The sequence below is a fragment of the Chiloscyllium punctatum genome, chromosome 9, assembly GCF_047496795.1.
Source record: "Chiloscyllium punctatum isolate Juve2018m chromosome 9, sChiPun1.3, whole genome shotgun sequence".
NCBI classification, from domain to species: domain Eukaryota; kingdom Metazoa; phylum Chordata; class Chondrichthyes; order Orectolobiformes; family Hemiscylliidae; genus Chiloscyllium; species Chiloscyllium punctatum.
Window position 1 is genome coordinate 81066461 of NC_092747.1, and position 22190 is coordinate 81088650.

At 42.1% G+C, this 22190-nt stretch overlaps 1 protein-coding gene across 8 annotated transcripts in view; it reads left to right on the forward strand.

Annotated features, from left to right (window-relative positions):
- The window catches only part of bcl9 (BCL9 transcription coactivator), a 263026-nt gene that overhangs the window by 20994 nt on the left and 219842 nt on the right, over nt 1-22190 (forward strand). The window contains exon 1 of one of the 8 annotated variants that reach the window (XM_072577895.1): nt 16371-16392. The exons of the other annotated variants lie outside the window; for them this stretch is intronic. The gene's annotated coding sequence lies outside the window, so the exon portion shown is untranslated. Of the gene's footprint in view, nt 1-16370; nt 16393-22190 lie in introns of those variants that run through there. 8 annotated transcript variants of the gene reach the window in all.

Consider the following 22190-nt stretch of genomic DNA (forward strand, 5'->3'; position numbering starts at 1 on the left):
GTCTTTTCCCATTCCTTGCTTTTGCATCTCTCATGTTGCTTTTAGGTTATGTCCTGAATTAGACATAGCCTAGACCCTAGGCTAGTACTCATGATAGACAGTTTGATTTGGTCTATATCATGACCAGCTACCAGCATTTTCTGAGTAGATTTAAGAATTCATATAAATTTCATATGAATCACTGGGGAAGTGTGCTGGAGATTAGCCCCCACCATTCCCGGAGTCATCAAACATGTGGAAAGATTTAATCAAACTCTTTAAAGTCTGGAATTGACTTGACTGACAAACTCAGGTTAAAAGAAGACATTCAACAGTACTTAACAATAAAAGAATTTTTTATCGCAAACACATTGTCTTTAACCTGTGGCAGTTAGAAAAATGAATTGTCAATCTACAACTCTAAATTCCTCCCTGCACAAACAGATACACAAAGATAGTCAAGATGTGGATATTAAGGAAAGGAAAAACAAAATGAGAAAAATAATTGTTGATAGCTTTAGTCTGGAGCACAAGATTCAACACTTTCTTTTGCTTACTTTGAACTTTGGCTGCTGTCATAAGGTTGTTTGCACACCAATATTTAGTCTTCCAGGGACTGGTTGAAAATTCATTCTTTCAAAGCCTCTGAATGTGTTTTATGCCATTTACACAGGGTATTTGCAAACAAAGGTCAATGCAAGACAGCATTGCTCACCTTCAATTGTTCAGAAGGCTGTTCAAGATCAACCACATTGGTGTGGGTCTGGAGTCAGATTAGCTCAGATCAATTAAGGACAACAGCTTCCTTCCCTAAAGGACATCAGTGAACCAGATGGTGTTTTCCTGACAATCAACAATGATTTCATGGTCATTATTAGACTCTTAATTCTAGAATTTTATTGAATTCAAACTTCACTATCTGTTACAGTGGGATTTGAACCCAGGACTCCAGAACATTATTTTATGTCACTAAATTAATTGTCTTGCGATAACATTACCAGGCAACACCTTAATGCTTGAACCACCCAATTTAAAACTCATTCATCCTCTGCATTCACTTAATGCTTGCTGCTTTTCTTTTTCTGATACCCTTAAACTGTTAATACATCCATAAGATCATACTGCACAGGAGCAGCAGTAAACAATTATGTCTGCTGGTTTATTGCACAAGTATTGCTGAAAGGTACTTAAATTAAAAATGTTGTAATGTCATTAAATAGAGTTCAGGGAGCAAGATTTAAAGTAAGGATAAAAGGATATGAAAATTAAAATGAGATCAGTCTCTTATATTATTGCAAGTCTGGCTTGTTTTGGATTCTCTTTCCAAAGTAAAAAGGCTGTGTATGTGAAGTCTGATTTAGCAGGTACGATGACTTCTATAGTTGACTGATTGGAGATTGGTCCCACAGATCTGGGGAGTAAGTGAGGGCTGTTTTGTTTAACTTTTACAGCACTGCAGGTTGTAGCTTTAGCTGACTGGCTCAGTACAACAGACTTTTGCTCTGGATACCTTGCTAGTGCTCTCTGTAAGAACGAGTTGCTGTTCCCAAATCTCTATCTCATGATTTATAGATGGTTCTCCTCTAAATGTCCGTCCTCAGCTAGCTTTTATTACAATTAAACTAATGTCTGTAAAGATAAACTTAGTGAATCATTGCTTCACAAAGCAAAGAATTAGAATTTCTTGTTATGTCTTTGTTTCTGTCTCTTGTTCAGCACTATGTAGCCTCAAATTTTCACCCTTTTTGACGGTTCAATGGACAGTTCTGGAGTTATTTAATGATTCCTTTTGATAGACATGTAAGATATCAAAGTCTGATTGTCTACGTTTGGCTGCAATTGAATCCACAAGAGAAGTCATGCAGTTACTGAGAGTCATTTTATAAAATTACTTGTGCCCAATTTAAATATAGTTTAGTTTTTCTTTAGAAAATATATAATGGCATAAGTATATGTTCCTCACATCTGGTCAACTTGGGCAATATTACTAATTGCTATCAGGGCGGCTAGCTTTTGGATATTCAATGTTTTGAATCAAAATCCAAAGAGAAATCTCATGTCATAATGCTTCTTATCCTGAATTCAACACTGTCTCTTTTATTCCTCAAAGCCAGACACCATACTGTAATCCCATCACGATTTTCTCTCTTTAAAGCTGGACCTGGACCCTCTGGGTTTTAACTCCAAATTACCAATTCATCATGCTTTCCATGTTTTTTTACTTTCAAGTCTGTGAAGAAAGTTTCCACCAGCCAAATATCTCTTCTGTCAATCAGAATAATTGCATTCAGCTTATCCTGTGTAAATTAAGGATCAGTTTTAATTAAAGATTCTTTCACTGACTTAACATTTCTGTTTCCATTTCCAGGAGATGCAGTTCATTTTTCTGTGGAGTAAAATCCTCTTTTTAGTTGCTTTGTGAACTTGATTAGTGCTGTGATGATGTTTATGGAAGAAAGTCTTATAGCAAAAACAAAATCCTGCAGATGCTGGAAATCTGAAACACACATAGGAAGTGCTGGATAAAACTCAGCAGGCCTATAGAAGAGCTATACTGGACTATGAAATGTTAACTGTGTTTCTCTCTACACAACTGCTACCAGAGCTGCTCAGTTTCCGTAGCATTGTTTGTGTTTATTAAAGTCTCATAGTCCTTTATAATCACTGCACAATTTTCCTCAGAATTGGGTAACATTGACACTCTGGTTGGAATCTTCTAGGGGCAAAGGCAGTAAGAGCTATTGCAAGATATATGGCAGAATCTGGTGACTAGTCCGACAAAGGACTTGAATATGAAAGCAGGAATGTGCTTCTAAGATTCCTTAAGGCTCTGGTCAGACCACATTTGGAGTATTGTGTGCAGTTTTGGGTTCCATGTCTCAGGAAAGATGGACTGACCCTGGAGTGTGCTCAGAGGAGGTTCACAAGAATGATCCCAGGAATGAAAAGCTTTATATTTGAGCAATACTTGAAGACTCTGGGTCTATACTCTATGGAGTTTAGAAGGATGGGGGGGAATCTAACTGAAAAATACAGAATGCTGAAATGTCTGGACAGAGGAGATCTTGGGAAGATGTTTCCATTGTTAGGAGAGACTAGGATCCAAGGGCGCAGCCTTAAGGTAAAAGGAAGACCTTTTAGAATCGAGATAAGGAGAAACATCTTCAGCCAGAGAGTGATGAATCTATGGAATTTATTGCCACAGATAATTGATTATTTTTAAGACTGATATAGATAGGTTCTTGAGTATCAAAGGGATCAAGGGTTGCAGGGAGAAAGCAGGAGAAAGGGGATGAGAAACTAATCAACCATGATTGAATGGGCTGAATGTCCTAATTTCTGCTCCTATGTTTTACAGTCTTATGGTCTAAAGCCTATCTTGACATTGAACTCATATTGTTCCATCTTTTATGCTTTTCACAAGCAGTGTGGGAGATTCTCACTAGACACTGGCGAGATATCAATTCTCATGTATCATTGATTGTCAAACCCCTTGTTAACAACCCAAGGCACATCATTAATATTCACACTCCCATCTTACAAAACTTGTCAAACAAACCAACATTGGGAAAACTCAGGAATCTGGAGCATGTAGCTAGTGGATTCAGCTCGTTGCTTACTTTCTACCACCTCCATCTTGCCTATGACCAGACTGCAATTCAGGGCAAAATTCACAGGTACTAGCTGTACCCTCTATTCCTCCATTAATATTTGCATATGATATTTAATGCCAACTCAACCATCTTGGAACTTCTACTGATAGTTCACGCTGGAAGCATAGACATACATTATAGAATCCCTATAGCTTGGAAGCAGGTCATTCAGCCCAGTTAGTCAAATTGGCCCTCCGAAGAGCATAGCACCTAGACCTACCTCTTAGCTTATCCCCATAACCTGCATTTACCATGGTTAATCCAGCTAGGCTGCACATCCCTAGACACTATGGGCAATTTAGCATGGCCAAACCACCTAACCTGGACATCTTTGGACTGTGGGAGGAAAGCGGAGCACCTGGAGGTAACCCCCACAGACATGGGGAAACTCCACACAAACAGTCACCTGAGGATGGAATTGAACCTGGGTCCCAGGCACTGTGAGGCAGAAACATAGAAAATGGGAGGAGTAGACCATTCAGCCCTAAGCTCACATTTATCCGCATTATACATCATCGACCATGCATTTTCCTGCTTATTCAACTTTTCCGAATAACACTGATGCATCTGTGCTCCTCACAGCTGACCCTCCCATCAGCTTTCTGTCATCAACAAATTTTGAGATATTACATTTAGTTTTCTCATCTAAATTATTCATAAATTGTGTTACTAATAATAGTTACTGTCTGCCATTCAGAAAAAGACCGGTTTATTCCTACTCTTGGTTTCCTGTCTGCCAATTAGTTCTCTCTCCAGGTCATTACACTACACTCAGTCCTATGTGCTTTACTTTTACATGCTAATTTCTTATGTGGACTTTGTTAAAAGTCTTCTGAAGTTTTAAGTAAACCATATTCACTGGGTCTCCCTTACCAAACTTTACTAGTTACATACTTGAAAAATTTCAGTAGATCCGTCAAGCATGATTTTTTGTAAATCCATACTACCTCTGTCTGATCCCGCCACTGTTTTCCAAATGCTCAGCATTCCATAACAGTACATACCAACTACTTGCAGTGAAAAGTTCCAATTAGGACATTGCACACAGCGACAGGTGCCACCTCACACACTGGATATTCCCTCTAACTTTTCCTGCTGCTGCGTAGTCCTCTGAAGTTCGTGTGTGGCAGCATAGCGGGAACATTACACTGGACCATATGGGAGATCAGAAATGTTTGCTTGATCTATAGTGCTCACTCATTTAGTGCCTACCTGTATACTATCCAGATCTTGCCTCGCTGTGCCAACTAGGATGATCACACAACCAGACAACTTACCTTGCTGCTAGCAGTCCTCAGACAAGAGGTGTACATCTTTCTGTACAACAGTGTGCTACTTCAATCTCACAACTGCATCATGTGGTTGTGCAACAAACACATGGCTTGTGTGGCAAGCAGGCAGCTATATCTGAAAGTCTTTGGGAATAGTTCTCACTGACATCCCTAAGCCCACTAAAGCCCACTTGTTAGTCAGGGGATTCAATGAGATCGTGGCGGACCTGATAATCCTCAACTCCAGTTTTTTGCTGACACCCCTTTATTCCCTTACTCAGTAGAAATCTTGTCTATCTCAGCCTCAACATGATTAATGACCTGGCCTCAAGTTATAAAGAATTCCACAAGTTCATTACCCTTGGAGAGAAGAAATGCTTCCTCAGCTCTGTCTTAAATATGTGACTAGGCGAAAGATGCTGGAGATCAGAGTCAAGATTAGAGTGGTGCTGGAAAAGCACAACAGGTCAGGCAGCATCCGAGGAGCAGGAAAATCAACGTTTCGGGCAGGAGCTCTTCATCAGGAATCTTGAGACATCAATTTTCCTGCTCCTCAGATGTTGCCTGACCTGCTGTGCTTTTGCAGCACCACTCTAATCTTGACTTAAATATGTGACCCATTATTCTGTGATAAGGCTCTGTGGTCCTAAACTCTTCCATGAGGAAACAGCCTTTCCGCATCTAGTCTGTCAAATTCCCTAAGAATCTTATATGCATCATGAGTCGGCCATTGTCAGTCCATTGGATTCATCCTCAGAAATAAAGGGGTTGGGGAATGGGTTGAAAAGATGGCTGTAGGCAATAACAACTGCAGCATTGAATTGGGGCACTTTGGCTTTTGCAACTGGGGAAGTAGTCTTTGAGCAAGGGTAAAACAGAAGTTTAAAGGTTGATACTGTATAGCATGTTTGTAATGGGGAGAGGGGGTGGTTACCAGTGTCTGGTTGGGAAGGGTAGGCAAACAGAGATGGATTGGGTTGGAATGTTGAGAATCATAGCCATAGAGTCAGAGACATCTGCAGCATAGAAGAAAAGTCTTTCAGCCCATTGTGTTTACAATGGTCAAAAACAACCATATAACTATTTTAATCCAATTTTCTGATACTTGGCACACAATTTTGTATGCCTTGGCATCGTGTACATCTAAATAATTTTTAAATATTATAAGTGTTTCTGCCTTTACTACCTTTGCAGGCAATGAGCTCCAGATTCCTGCCACCCTCACATCTCCTCTAAACCTTCTACCCCTTACCTTAAATCTGCGCCATCTGGTCATTGATCTTCCCACCAAGAGGAAAAGTGTCTTCCTCACTATCATTTATGTCATTGATAATTTTATGCATCTCAATTATACCCGCCATTTCGCCCATCAAGTCCTCTACGCCACTCGATCATGGCCTGTATGCTCCTCACCCCCACTTTCTTGCCTTCTCTCCATAACCGTTCAACCTATTACCAATTTAAAAATCTGTCGAACTCCTCCTTAAATTTACTCACTGTCCCAGCATCCACCACACTTTGGAGCAGTGAATTCCACAGATCCCACAGTTTTAAATTTGCTATCCTTTGTCCTAAGACTACGACCTCTTGTCCTAGAATGCACCACAAGAGGAAGCATCCACTCCACATTTATTTTATCCATACCTTTTATCTTCTTGAATACCTCAATTTGATCTCCCCTCATTCTTCTAAATTCCAGAGGGTATAGGCCTAGACTGTTCAATTTCTCTTCATATGACAGCCCCTTCATCTCTGGGATCAGTCAAGTGAACCTCTTCTGAATGGCCTCCAAAGCTACTACATCCTTCCTCAAATAAGGGGCTCAAAACTGTGCACAATACTACAGGTTGGTCTCACCAATGCCTTGTATAATTGCAACAATTCTTCCTTACCTTTACATTCCATTCCTTTAGCTATAAAAACCAACTTCATATTCACTTTTTTTTTATCTGCTATGCCTGCATGCTATTTTTCTGTGACTTATGAATTAGTACACCCAGATCCCTCTGCATGGAAGCACTCTAATAACTTTCCCCATTAAGATATTAGGTTTTCTTCCCATTTTTTCAACTCAAATGCATGACCTCGCACTTATCCATGTTAAACTCCATCTCCCACGTTTTGGCCTACTATCTCTATTCATTTGTAAGGTTCTTATTTCCTCATTGCAATTTATTGTTCTGCCTATTTTTGTACTGTCTGCAAATTTCCTTCTATCCCTGTATCCAAGTTGTTAATGTAGATTATAAATAGCTGGGATCAAAGGACCAAACCCTTGTGGCACCCCACTAGTTACATCCTGCAATTCAGAAAACAATCCATTTATCCTGACTCTCTGACTTCTGTCCATCATCCAAACTACTAAATTACCTCTAACCCCATTGGATTTAAACCTTGTGAATTAACCTTTTGTGCAGCACCTTATCAAATGCCTTCTGGAAGTCCAGACATCTACAGGATCCCCATTATCCACTTGGCTTGTTACATCTTTGAAGAATTCTAGCAAATTAGGTAAAAGCCTGTGGGATTCAAGGCAATATGGCAAACTGGTTCCAAAATTGGCTTACAAATAGGAGGCAAAAGGAGATGGTAGAAGCATGTTTTTGAGATTGTAAACTTGTAACAAAGGGTGTACTATAGGGATCAGTGCTGGGAGCCTTGCTGTTTGTTATGTACCTTAATGACTTGGATGTGAATGTAGAAAATATCATGAATAAGTTTGTCGATGACATTGAGAATTGGTGGTGTTAGTAGTGAGAAGGATGGTGATGAATTGGGAAGAGCAATGGCACGTGGAATTTAATCCTAATAAGTACGAGGTGTTGCACTTTTGGAGGTCTGATAAGGGAAGGATTTACACAATGAATGGTGGGTCCATAGGCAGTACTGAGGAACAAGGGGACTTTGGTGTGCAAATCCAGAGATCCCTGAAGATGTCAGCACAGATAGACAGTTGATGAAGGAGGTATACAGAATGCTTGCTTTCATTTGGCAGGACAAAGAATTTAGGAGCAAATAAGCCTTGTTGCGACTATAGAGGGCATTGGTTTGGCCACACGTGGAATACTGTGTGCAGTTTTGGTCACTGCACTATTGGATGGATGTGATTGCACTGCAGAGGGTGCATTGGAGATTCATCAGGATGTTGCTTGGGTTGAAAAGTCTCAGTTACGAAGTGGGACTGGATAGGCTGGGTTTGTTTCTCTTGGACCAAAGGAGGCTGAGGTGATCTGATTGAAGTGTACAAAATTCTGAGAGACATAGACAGGCTAGATCATGAGAATCTTTTCCTAATGGCAGAAATACCTAAGAACAGATGGCAAAGGTTTAAGGTGTAGAGTAAGTCATTTAGAGGAGCTGTGGGGGGAAAAAAAAGTATTTTCACCCAGAAAGTGGTGGAAATATGCAATGTGCTGCCTCTATAGGATGGTGGAGGCAGGAACTCTTGCAACATTTATGAAGCAATTGGATGAGAATTTAAATGCCACAAAATAGTAGGAAATGGACCAAGTACAGGGATATGGGATTAGTCTAGTCTGGTTTTATTGGTCAACATAGACATACTGGGCTGAAGAGCCTGTTTCCATGTTGTATGACTCTGACTCTCTCAATGATCCTTTCCAATCTTTCTTTATTACTAAAGCTCTCCGATCCAGGCAACATCCTGGCAAATCTAAAAACAACAAATAACTACTATTGCTAGAAATCTGAAGCAAAAACAGAAATGGCTGGAGAAACTCAGCAGGTCTGGCAGCACCTGTGGAGAGCAAGCACTGGTAAATCTTCTGTGCATGCTTCTGTACTGTCATATCCCCCTTGTAATATGAATTCCAGAACACTCTTATTTGACCTATCCAATGCTTTATACTGTTCCAGCATAATCTCTCTGCTCTTAAACTCTATGCTTCAGCTAATAGAACAAAGTACACCATTTGCCTTATTCACTTTATCCACCTGTCTTGATACCTTAAGGGACTGGTGTATCTGTCACCAAGGTCCCTTTGATGCTCAGTGCTTCCCAGGGCCCTACCATCCAACATGTATTCCCTTGCCTTGCCTAAATGCATGACCTCATAATTACCTGGAATGAAATCCATTTGCCACTGATCAGCCTTTCTATACCCTCCTGTAATCTGAGGCTATCCTCCTCCTTGCTATGTACCACTCCACCAATTTTTGTACCACCTGCGAACTTACTGATCAACCCCTTTAAATTCAAGTCTAAAACATTTATATAAACTACAAACAAGAAGGGCCCCAAGACTGACCCCAGTGGGACACTGGATAGACTTTCAGTCATAAACACCACCTCTCACTCATTACCTTCTGCAGCCTATAATTCCTAATTGTGGATCCAATTTGTCAAATTTTCTTAGTTTCTATGTTCACTTTTACGATCAGTCTCCTATGTGGGACCTTATACGAATTGGCCAAGTCAAAACAGACTACATGAAAAGCATTGCACTCAACCATACACCTGGTCACTTCTTCGAAAAATTCAGTCAAATTGGTCAGAAATGACCTCCCCCCAGCAAAGACCATGCTAATTACTCTTGATTGAACCCTGCCTCTCCAAGAGAGATTAATTCTGTCCATGAGAATTCACTGAATCACTGAAGTTAGACTGAGTAGCCTATACTTTCCTGGTTTATTTCTTGCTGTCTTGTTGAATAATGGTACCATGTTGGCTGTCCTCCAATCCTTCAGCACGTTGCCTGTGTCTAGAGAGGAATTGGAAAGTGTGAATTCTTTGGGTTTAATGGGATGGACCACAAGGAAATAGATGGGAACATGAAACTCTACATTGGAAAGAAATTGCATATGGCTATTCTCTGTGTGCAAGGAACGAGGGAAGGGACTGCAGCACAGACTGCTCAGCAGGCTTTTAATGGGGAATAAAATGGTCACCACTCTCTTACCACACAGGCCTGTAGGCTGCTATGCCCTGGATATTCTACAACATTGACCCTCTCTGAAGGTAGTACCTCCCTGGCACAGCTACAGCTGGACAACTTTGACAGATACACATGTATGCACAGAGACATCCAAACATTAGGGATCTTCATGCAGGAGGGCCAAATGTGTCACGGCACTCAAAATAACATGTGTACACTTTGTTCCTCCTTCGTGTAGTATACTCAGTGCAAACTTCAATACATTGCTGGACATGAATTGCTGCTGGATGGTATGACAATGTGTTGAGCATCTAAAGAGACGGATTCAAAAGCAGATGCCTGACATTTACAAGGTTTAAATAACAAGATAGCTATCCTCATTTGTGCCACCAAAGTACCTCAAAATGTTTTCTTTCTCCTCCCCTTTCCACCATGTCTCAGTGTACTCCCTGGTTCCACAGTTGGGATAAGAGGGAGTCTGTGCAGATGTCGAGGGTATTGGCACTGGAGGTTTGTAGAGTAATCCTTGGGTTTTTGTCAAGACAACAGATGATATCAGTAGATACCAGACGTACTAATGGTGCTCTTGTCACAGGCAGACTTGCTCCTCTGCACCCCATCCCCCCCCCCGCTCTACCCCACTCGATTAAATTTCTAAGGGGTGGAGGGGAGTGAGCACGGTAGAGGTGAAGGGCCTGTCCCAAATAAAAATAGCTGAGGCACTTGTGTGTACTTCCTCCTTTGGCTAGGTGCTTCACTTTGATCCTTGGGTCCAGTGTCTGGCCAAATGCAATACAGGTATTTGTGTCTTTCCAGTAGATTCAGCGTTAGGAACTCCATGGCAGCTGCCAACCTGTTCATGGAGGTAGTTGGCAGTCACATGAGTCACTCCACTGCTACAGCCTCTGGGCAATACGGGCCACTGCCTCCCACATATCTGTGTGCCACTACTGTTCCTCTTGTGCCTGTGGATGAAGTCCCTGATTATTGACACCACAAAAAAGTCCTATCCTGTCTACGGTGAGCAGATGTCTGGTCTCAAACAGTCCTCTGAATGCCAGAGGCTGGAGAGTGATTCCTCCTTGGCCAATTGCAGAGCTATTGCAGTGAGATATTCACCAGATTGTGGACCACACTTCCTCAGCTTAATGTTCCCATCAGTATCAGGGCTGGTAGGGGTGCAGGAGGCAACTTTGCCTATGCTTCCTCTGAGACCTTGGTACGCTGCATGGGCAAAAAAAAAGGTGGCTTGCAAAATCTTCAAGATAAAAGGAAGATGAGGTGATGTGTCCAATGGTTTGGCATGGTGTGCAATGATTGAGAGTTATCCTATAAGTTGCAGTGGAATAAAAAGTAGTGTTTACTTGTTTGATAGAACACAGATGCTTCTGCATCACCGCAGGAGTGATCCCAAACTTCTGTGAAGGACAAAATTCTCTCCTCATACAGATTGGGGTGCCTGATGTTGGCACAGGTTCCCAGGTTCTTCCAGCGCTGTTATTCTCCTGTAAACATAAAAAGGATGGGGATTAATGAAATGAAAGAACATAGATCAGTTCAGTACAGGAACAGGCCCTTCAGCCCACAATGTTATGCTGAATATGACGCCAAAATAACTAATTCCTTCTGCCTGCCCTTGGTCTATATCCCTTCATTCGTTGCATATTCATGATCTAAAAGTCCCTTAAATGCCAATATAGTATCTGCCTCCACCATCACCAGTGTGTTCCAGATTCCTACCACTATCTGTATAAAAAAACTTACTTCTCACATCCCCTTTGAACTATTTCTTTCTCACTTCAAATGCATGCCCACTAGTATTAGACATTTCAACTCTGGGAAAACAATTCTGACTGTCATCCCTATCTATACATCTCATAATTTTATGGACTTCTATCAAGTCTCGCCTCAGCCTCTGCTGCTTGAGAGAAAACAGCCCAAGCTTTTCTAGCCTATCCTTATAACTCCGACCCTCCAATCCAGGCAGCATCCTGGTAACCTCTTCTGCACTCTCTCCAAAACCCTCGCATCCTTTTGTAACATGGTGACCAGAATTGAACGCAATAGTTAGTTCTTCTTTAATGGGATGTTTGTGTTCTTCTGCAACCCTGCATTATATAAAAATTATGCTTTAGATACAGTGCTTAAAGTAGTGGCGATGTAATCTTGTTACAGCTAACACATGTTTTAAAAGTTCGCGCTTTAGAAACAGTGTCCCCAGTTTGGCAATTCTGTTACAGCGAATTTGCTTTAACGAAACACGCATTAGAGCAGAACACCATGTATTCTGGTGTGGCTGAGCCAATGTATTATAAAGCTGCAACTTTATAGCCTGACTCTTGTGTTCAATTCCCTGACCAATAAGTTAAGTATGCCAGATGCCTTCATTATCATTCTATCTACTTGTGTAGCAACTTACAGGGAGCTATTGACTTTGAACCCCATGATCCCACTGTATATCAATGCTGTTCAAGGTCTAGACATTAACTGCAATCACTCTGATAAGATTGCAATATTGACTGGGACCCCCTTACAGCAAGATAATTAGATGGTGCTGCATTTGTTAGGTGCATCATAGAGGATTTTTGAAACAGTATTTTGGATAGTTCAACTACAGGAGGGGCCATACTGGACCTTGTACTGGCTAATGAGCCTGGCCAGGTAACTCTCCTTTCAGTGGGAGAGCATTTTGGAAACAGTGATCATAACTCCTTAAGTTATAGCAATGAATAAGGATACGTCAGGGAAGGTATTCAATTGGGGGTGGGCAAATTACGCCTGTGTTAGGCTTGAGCTAGGGAGTGGTAATTAGGAGGAGCTGTAAATGGGCATGTCCACATTTGACATGTGGTAATTGTTTAAAGACCTGCTGATGAGAGTTCAAGACCGGCATGTTCCAGTAAGGAGGAAGGACAAGGATGGCATGGTAAGGGACCCTTGGATAACAAACGAGATTGTGAGTTTAGTCAAAAGGATAAAAGAAACATATGTAAGGTTTAGGAAGCTAAAATCAGACAGGTCCCTTGAGGAATCTAAAGAAAGCAGAAAAGAACTCAAACGGGGAATTAGGAGAGCAAGAAGGGGCCATGAAACAGTCTTGGCAAGTAGGGTTAAAGAGAATCCCAAGGCATTCTATTGATACATTAAAAACAAAAGGATAACCAGTGGGAGAGAGTGGGACCACTCAAGAATAAAGAAGGGAACTTGTGCCCGGAGGTAGAGGATGTGGACAAATTCTAAATGAGCGCTTTGCATTGGTGTTCATCCAGGTAAAGGATATGGAAGATGATGAGAATTGTGTGGTGCATGCTAATATGCTGAGGAATTTTAAGATCAAGAATAAGTGCATTGAGTCTGTTGAAGAGAACTAAGATGGATAAGTCCCTTTGGCCCGATGGTATCTACCCCAGGTTATTGAGAGAGGCAAAAGAGGAGATTGCTGGGGCCATGACCAAGATCTTTGTATCCTCATAAGCCGTTGGAGAAGTCCTGGAGGACTGGCAAGTAGCTAAACCTGATCTTCTGTTCAAGAAGGAAAAAGGGATAATCCAGGAAACTATAAACTGTTGAATCTTGCATTGGTGGTTGGGAAGTCATTGGAAAAAATCTTTAGGGATAGGATTTATGCACATTTGGAAAAGCATGGGTAAATTTGGGACAGTCAGCATGGCTTTGTGCAGGGCAGGTCATGTCTTACTAACTTGATTGAACTTTTTGAGGTGGTGACGAAGGTGATCGATGAGGGTTCATATGTTTCAGGAAAGACAGATTAGAATTGGAAATGGAATTAGAATGTGTATTTATCATCACATACTTAAGTACAGGACTACGTGAATATACAGTGAAAAGTGTACAAAGTCACAATTTCCAGAGCCGTGAAAGGTACTAAGGTGTTTAGGTACAGAATCTTAGGTTTAATTCAGAAAAATAAAGAAATAAAGTTAAAAGTTCAGCATTACAATCTTCTAAAGCAGTGGAAGGGAGGGAAAGAAGCAGATGGAGTAAACGATTCTGCATTGGGCTTCAACTTGGGCCCACACTGAGTTTCACCTCCAGGCTGGCAATCTATGCTGGGCTTCATCTTGAGAGTGGGAGTCCACGATGGTCTTCATCTTGAGGCAGCAAATCAGTTTTAGGCTTCACATTGAGACTCAGAGTTCTCCCTCGCCTTCAACCTGAGGCCAGGAGTCCATGCTGTGCTTCACCTCTAGGCCGGATTATCCCAAAATCATTAAAGCATCAGCACAAAGAGAGGCTACTCATCCCATTATCTATATGTTAGCTCTGCTGAGGAGCAGTTCATGTATTGACCCCTTCTCTGCCAATCTGTCACCCTCACCTTAACTTCCTTCCACCTATTGCATTTCCAACACCTCTCCCCCAGGTCCCTCCTCCCTACCTTTTATCTTAGCCTGCTTGGCACACTTTCCTCATTCCCGAAGAAGGGCTCATGCCTGAAACGTCGATTCTCCTGCTCCTTGGATGCTGCCTGACCTGCTGCGCTTTTCCAGCAACACATTTTCAACAACAATATGGCCAATTTTTGAATCATCTCCAAACTTCTCAACACATTCCCTTGCATTTAATCATTGACGTAGATCATAGATCCAGTACAGACTCCCATGCAGCTCTTGGAAATAGCCTCTCAGTCATAAATATCTGTGTTTATCGCTCAGTCGCATCCCTAAAATTGGTTATATAATGTGCAGTCATGGGCTTTAACAGTTGGAATGGTTACCACCTTCTCACCAAAATTCTGGGGAACTTGTCTGCCACTGTGCTCTGAGAATATGTAATTGGCAGGACATGGACCTTCCAAGCCTACTTAAGGAGGAAGTGCTGCCTCTGGATTCGCTGACAGCTCTTTGGGCCCAGCAGTGCCCTTGGGAGTGATGGTCACTACTGGGATTGACTTCAGTCTCAGAAAAGAAAGAGCTGAGGAGGCTCAATGTATGGCCAAGGTGGTGGGTCCTAGTTGGGATGTGGAGACTTATGGGGAAGGGTATGAGAAAATGCAAAGCTGCATTTTGGGAAAGCAAATCTTAGCAGGACTTAATGGTAAGGTCCTAGGGAGTGTTGCTGAACAAAGAGACCTTGGAGTGCAGGTTCATATCTGGTTGAAGTTGGAATCGCAGGTAGAAAGCATAGTGAAGAAGGTGTTTGGTATGCTTTCTTTTATTGGTCAGAGTATTGAGTATAGGTGTTTGGGAGGTCATTTTGCGGCTCTGCAGGACATTGGTTAGGCCTCTGTTGGAATATTGTGTGTAATTCTGGTCTCCTTCTATTGGAAAGATGTTGTGAAACTTGAAAGGGTTCAGAAGAGATTTACAAGGATGTTGCTAGGGTTGAAGGATTTGAGGTATAGGGAGAGGCTGAACAGGCTGGGGCTGTTTTCCCTGCAGCATTGGAGGCTGAGGGGTGACCTTATAGAGGTTTACAAAATCATGAGGGGCGTGGATAGGATAAATAGATAAAGTCTTTTCCCTGGGGTGGGGGAGTCCAGAACTAGAGGGCATAGATTAGATTAGATTACTTACAGTGTGGAAACAGGCCCTTCGGCCCAACAAGTCCACACCGACCCGCCGAAGCCCAACCCACCCATACCCCTACATTTACCCCTTACCTAACACTACGGACAACTTAGCATGGCCAATTCACCTGATCTGCACATGTTTGGACTGTGGGAGGAAACCGAAGGAAACCCACGCAGACACGGGGAGAACGTGCAAACTCCACACAGTCAGTCGCCTGAGGCGGGAAATGAACCCGGTCTCTGGCACTGTGAGGCAGCAGTGCTAACCGCTGTGCCACCGTGCCGCCCACTAGGTTTAGGGTGAGATGGGAAAGATATGAAAGAGACCTAAGGGGCAACTTTTCACACAGAGGGTGGTACGTGTATGGAATGAGCTGCCAGAGGAAGTGGTGGAGGCTGGTACAATTGCAACATTTAAAAGGCATTTGGATGGGTATATGAATTGGAAGGGTTTGGAAGGATATGGGCCAGGAGCTGGCAGGTGGGACTAGATTGGGTTGGGATATTTGGTCTGCATGGACGGGTTGGACCGAAAGGTCTGTTTCCATGCTATACATCTCTATGATTCTATGACTAGGGAAACAGGTGACATCTGCATGAGGGATGAGGGGAGATGTGGGTGTGTTCACTTAACTGAACAGGAGACCATAAAGGAGACATTTCTTCCTCTCCTGCCTCAGGATCGAGTGGGCTAATTAGTCAGACTTCTACCTCTTCTCTGCTGCCCCCTAAAATCACAATGAGATTGGAGAAGGGCAGAATTTTACTGACCCCTCCCCTCTCATCAGTATACCCATCCACGAAGCCCTTAGGGGCTGTCGATGTAAGTGGATTCTTTGTGGGATGTTTTGCTGTGTTCAAATTGGCAGCAATGCTGACCTACAGTGATCTGAATGTAGTAGATTGGCTGTGAGTGAGTTTGGGATGTCCTGATGGGAGTAAATTTGTTGAATAAACATAAACGTATTTGTTTATTTTCAGTAGACTGTTGGATCACTGGGGAACACTTTCAGAGACTCTTACACAGGCATTGTATGAATACAAATGCATCCTTCCTTAATGTAAGTGAAGAGCTGGATTGTGTTGTCGTGTTTCAAACACCAAAGTGACAGGAAATCATTGGCTTTTGTTATTTTGTGAGATCTGACTTAAGAAAATAAAACATTGACTATGCTAGGGTAAGTTTTCTACTTGGCTATTCCAGGTATAGATTAACATGCAATTTGAGCACATATTTGAGTGCAACATTTCTACAAATGTGTTCTGTCCCTGTTAGATTTAATCACTTGTATTGTGTATGGACCACAAGCTCTCTGCAATCAATGGCCTGTCAGTAACTTCTTGTTCTTCTGAACTGCAGGCACACAATAGACTGAGTTTGCTCAGTCTCTCCTCATAGGACAACAGTGTACCTCCATTCGTCCCATGTCTCTAAACACCATCCCCAACCCACACAGTCGTCAGCCTTCAGTACCAGAGCCATTGTCGGGTCTGGGTGGTAATTCGGTAATTAGAGATGGCCGATAAGTACTAGTTAGCCAATGACAACCATGATCTATGAATAAATAAAAAAACAATGACAATAGTCTCAATGAGAAGAGGTTTTACTTGGTTTCACATTTTGTTGAGTGAAATTAAGACTTAACTAGCAGTTGCAGTGGGATTCAAAGTTGTGTTTAATTCACTAATAATATGTGGCAGTTGCTAGCTGGCCAGCATTTATTGCCTGTCCTTCATTGTGTTTGAGAGCACAGTATTAAGCTGTCGTCTTGGACAGTACAGTGGCTCAATGGTTAGCACAGCTGTCTTACAACGCCAGTGACCCGGGGTTTGATTCTAGCTTTGGTCGACTATCTGCGCATTCTTTCTGCATCTGTGTGAGTTTCCTCCAGTTGCTAAGGTTTCCTCCCACAGACCAAAGATTTGCAAGTTAGGTGAATTGGCAATACTAAATTGCCCATAGTGTTCAGGGATATGTATGCTAGGTGCATTAGCTAGGGGAATGGGTCTGGGTGGGATACTCTTCAGAGGATCTGTGTGGACTTGTTGTGTCAAATGGCCTGTTTCCATACTGTAGGGATTGTATGACTATCACTGCTCCAGTCCACATGCTGCAGGTTGACCCACAATGCCCTTTGGGAGGGAATTCCAGGAATATGACCTAATGATAGAATCCCTATAGTGTGGAAGCAGGCCATTCGGCCCATTGAATCCACATCAACCCTCCAAAGAGCAGCCCACCCAGAACCAGCCCTTCTACCTTAACCTTGTAACCCTGCACTTCCCATGGCTAATCCATCTAGCCTGCACACCCCCGGGTGTGTAACTTAGCATGGCCAATCCACCGTAGTTGTATAACTTTCAGTATAGCAATATGTTTCCTAGTCAGGATGGTAAATGGCTTGGACACAAATTTATAGGTGCTGGTGTTCTCATGTATCTGCTGCCCTTGTTCATCCAGATGAAGTGTTTTCAATCTTGGAAGGTACTGTCTGAGGATCTATGCTGAATTTCTGCAGTGCATTTTGTAGATAGCACACACTACTGCTACTGAGCGTCAGTGGTGGAGGGAATGGATGCTTGTGGATGTGGTGCCAATTAAGTGGGGTGCTTTGTCCTGGATTGTGTCAAGCCTCTCGATTGTTGTTGGAGCTGTACCCATCAAGGCAAGTATTCCATTGTTTTCCTGGCTTGAGCCTTGTAGATGGTGCTGAAAATGTGTTGCTGGAAAAACGCAGCAGGCCAGGCAGCATCCAAGGAGCAGGAGAATCGACGTTTCGGGCATAAGCCCTTCTTCAGGAATGAGGAAAGTGTGCCAAGCGGGCTAAGATAAAAGGTAGGGAGGAGGGACGTGGGGGAGAGGCGTTGGAAATGCGGAAGGAGGTTAAGGTGAGAGTGATAGGCCGGAGAGGTCAGGAAGAAGATTGCAGGTTAGGAAGGTGGTGCTGAGTTCGAGGGTTGGAACTGAGACAAAGTGGGGGGAGGGGAAATGAGGAAACTGGAGAAATCTGAGTTCATCCCTTGTGGTTGGAGGGTTCCTAGGCGGAAGATGATCTCCAGCATCTACAGTCCTCACTTTCTCCCTGTAGATGGTGGACTGGGAGTCAGGAGGCGAGTTACTTGCCACAGTATTCCTAGCCTCTGACCTACTCTTGAAGACATTATTTGGTATGTCCTGTTGAGTTTCTGGTCAATGGTAATGCCAAGAATGTCACTAGTGGAGTATTCAGTGATGATGCTACTATTGAATCTCAAAGAGATGGTGGTTAGATTGTCTGTTATTAGAGATGGTTATTGCCTGGCATTTGTGTGGTGCGCATGATATTTGCTATTTGTCAGTCCAAGCCTGGATATTGTCCAGATCTTGTTGCATTTGAATGTGGACTGTTTCAGTATCTGAGGAGTCATGAATGGTGTTAACATTGTGCTATCATCGACAAACATCCCCACTTCTGACCTGATGAAGTAAGGAAGCTCATTAGTGAAACATTTGAAAATGGTTGGGCCTATGACACTGCCTTGAGGAACTCCTGCAGAGATGTCCTGGAGCTGAGATGACTGACCTCCAATAACCACAACCATCTTCCAGTTATGACTCCAACCAGTGGAGATCTTGTCCCCTGATTCCCACTGATTCCAATTTTACTAGGGCTCCTTGATGCCACAATTGATTGAATGTGGTCTTGATGTCAAGAGCTCACCTCTCTCTCACCTCACCTCTGAAATTCAGCTCTGTGTTTTGTCTGCATGGTATCAACCTAGATCCCTGGATTAATAGCCTAGTGACATTTCCACTATACCAACGTCTCTCCAGACTAGGTATTAGACTTTTAAGTTGTTCTCGATGATTTTAATGCATCAATTTGGCTGTATCTGGTTTAATCCAGCAATAGCTCTTCTGTGTTTAGAGTCAGATGGCTTGGTATTCCAGACCACTCCAGGATTCAACTATACTCTCTATAGACAGTAAGTCAGGACTCTATCTGCTCTGACAGGTAGATGCAAAGGCTACCATTGCCTTACCTAGCATAAAGGAGGAAACTCTGGTGCCCTCAACAACTAATTTATCTCTAAAGTTATAAATTCCTGAACTGAGAACTCTGGTGGCATGAGCAGGTTCCTGCTGCAAATAGTAGTGTGGGTTTCAGCCTGAAATGGGTTCAGGGAAAGAAAATGCAGAGAGGCAACTAGGAACGTCACAGATATTTGCTGTTCTCCTTGTGTTTTATAGTTACAGTTGCTTTTCTTGCAATGCATTTACTCCATGAGCAGTAATCAGCAACTCATTTTTATTTGCCAAATTTGTGGCTTTGGCAAGGCACAGAGCAACATTGACTGTGTAGATAACATAGCTACCCGAATGGGAATGTTACTGGATCATGATTTCACCAATATGACTCTTTACTGATGTGCTTTCTGAGGGTCATCAATATGAAAATGAGACATAGCCATTTGATGAAGAAAAGAATCACAGAGTAGATAAGATGCAGAATGAGACTGTTCAGTCCATCGTGTCCCCACCTTTGAATAAGCAGCATAAATTAACACTATTTTCTGCCTTTTCCTGTAAATCTGCATAGAGTTAGTATTAAATGATTATTTAAGTACACTCTCTCATGCCTTAAGTGAACCTGCCCCCACTCAATCCCAAGCAGTGCATTCCAAATCTGAAACACGCTTGAAAAAGCTTTTTTTCATTTTCCATGCACTTCTTTTGCAAATTATTTTATATCTGTGAGATGTCATTCTCAAGTCAATTACAAATGGCAACAGTCTTTCCCTATTCACTCTTTCCAACCCTCTCATGATTTTGAAAACCTTTATCAGGTGTTACGTCCTTCTGCTCTCCAAGGAAAGCAATCCCAACATCTCCAATGTATTGCACAGATGACACAGCACGTGGTAAAATGACCAGATCAGACCCAGCAAAAGATGATCGACAGTAAACTTTGTGTCTAATCTTTACATATGAGGGGCCACAATTCCATTCTTTTTTCACTTAAGAGCTGATGATCAAGCTTTGGAAATATAAGGATAGCCATGACATTAAACTTCCAAAAGCAAAACGAGATGTGAAGAAAATTATGTTTTAAAAAATAAATAATGCACATGACCATAAAAAAAGGGCAGAGCATCAGAAATAAAACATCTTCTGCCTTTTAATAAAGGAGCAGAGCGAAAGAAGCGGATTGAGATAGTGGGACTTGAAACTTGGCTGAGACTTTTAGTATGGGGTTTTTCTGTTCAGATAAACTTGGACAGATCTCTAGATATTTCTTTAAATGTTTTTATTCATACTGTATCGATGAGCATAATGTAGCAGATTTATCTGTCCTTAGCTACTTTAATTCCATCATTCTAGACACATCTGCCATGAAGAAAAGATTCTTACAATCTACAGTATTTATGCTCTTATAATTTTGTATACCTAAGATCCCCTCTTAGCTTCCTCTCCTCTAGGGAAAACAAATCCAGTCTATCCAGTCTCTCCTCATAACTGAGATTTTCTATCCTAGGCAACGCTCTCCGATAGTGCAGCGACCAGAACTGCACACAGTATTCCATCTGTGGCCAAACCAATGCTCTCTAAAGTTGCACAAAGCTTATTTGCTCCTAAATGCTATGTCCCAGTGATTGAAGGCAAGCATCCTGTATATCTCCTTCACCAACCTGTCCATCTGTACTAACACTTTCAGGGATCTCTGAATTTGTGCACTAAAGCCCCCTTGTTCCTCAGTACTGCCTGTGGACTCCACCATTTATTGTGTAAATCCTTCCCCTATTAAACGTCCCAAAATGAATCATTTCATACTTATCAGGATTATTCTATGTGCCATTGCCCTATTCAATGTACCCATCATATCACATCCTATTTGCAACCAAAAATTTGAATCCAGTTTGCCAAATTGCCTTGGATCCCATGAACTCTGACTTTGTAGGTCAGGCTTTGATGTGGGATCTTGACAAAGGTCTTTCTGCTTACACATTCATAGGTGTCATCCTGTAGCACCTTTCCACAATACCTTCTGCTGCAAAGTTTAATTGTCAACAAAACACAGCTAAATGGTGAAGCTGTACCATTGAGTAAGAATTGCTAGTTATCACCGTTTCTCTTCATCACCAGTACAATGACACTTTCAGCTTTGTTTAGATGTGTTGTCATGTTTAGGCCAAGGGCATGACTGAATCAGATGGGAGAATTTAGAACTTTGGTTTAATACTCCAAACTACCTCTAGAAGGACTGTGAAATATGAATTAATATCTTTGCAGTCTTTGTTCCTCGCACTGAAAAATCTGTTGTTAACACCATCCCAATCACAGTTGTTGGTGCTATAAAGCATTCTCTGCAAGAAACTTTTTATGAGATGGGCTTTATCTTTGAATGCTGGTGTTTCTGACAGTATCTCCAAAAGATCAACAAGCTTGCAGAACCCTTGTGGGTCTCATGGAAAAATCACCCATGATTCTCATACTTCAATTTTGTTGACAGACCTTCCTGGATGTGCTCTGTGATCCTGAGATGACATCAAGCTTAATTTCTTTGTCAAGAGTCAGATGATCAACATGACCATCTTCTACAAGTTAGGGAATTGATAGTTCCATAATGTACTCAGTACCTTCATGTGATGAATCTTCAATAGAGTTGTCTGTCCCATTAGCTCATATCAGTATAGGAACAGTTGAATGAAACAAATCTGTTCACCCTGGTCTGGAGGAGTATCTGAGGAATCTTAATGGGCAGCATCAGTGACTGGAAAACTAGGTACCACAGGGTTTTCTTCTTTAATAGTTGAAACTAGGCTTGACTGTGCTAAGTTCCCTGGCTCACCCACTGAGTTTGCCTACTTTGTAAGAGTT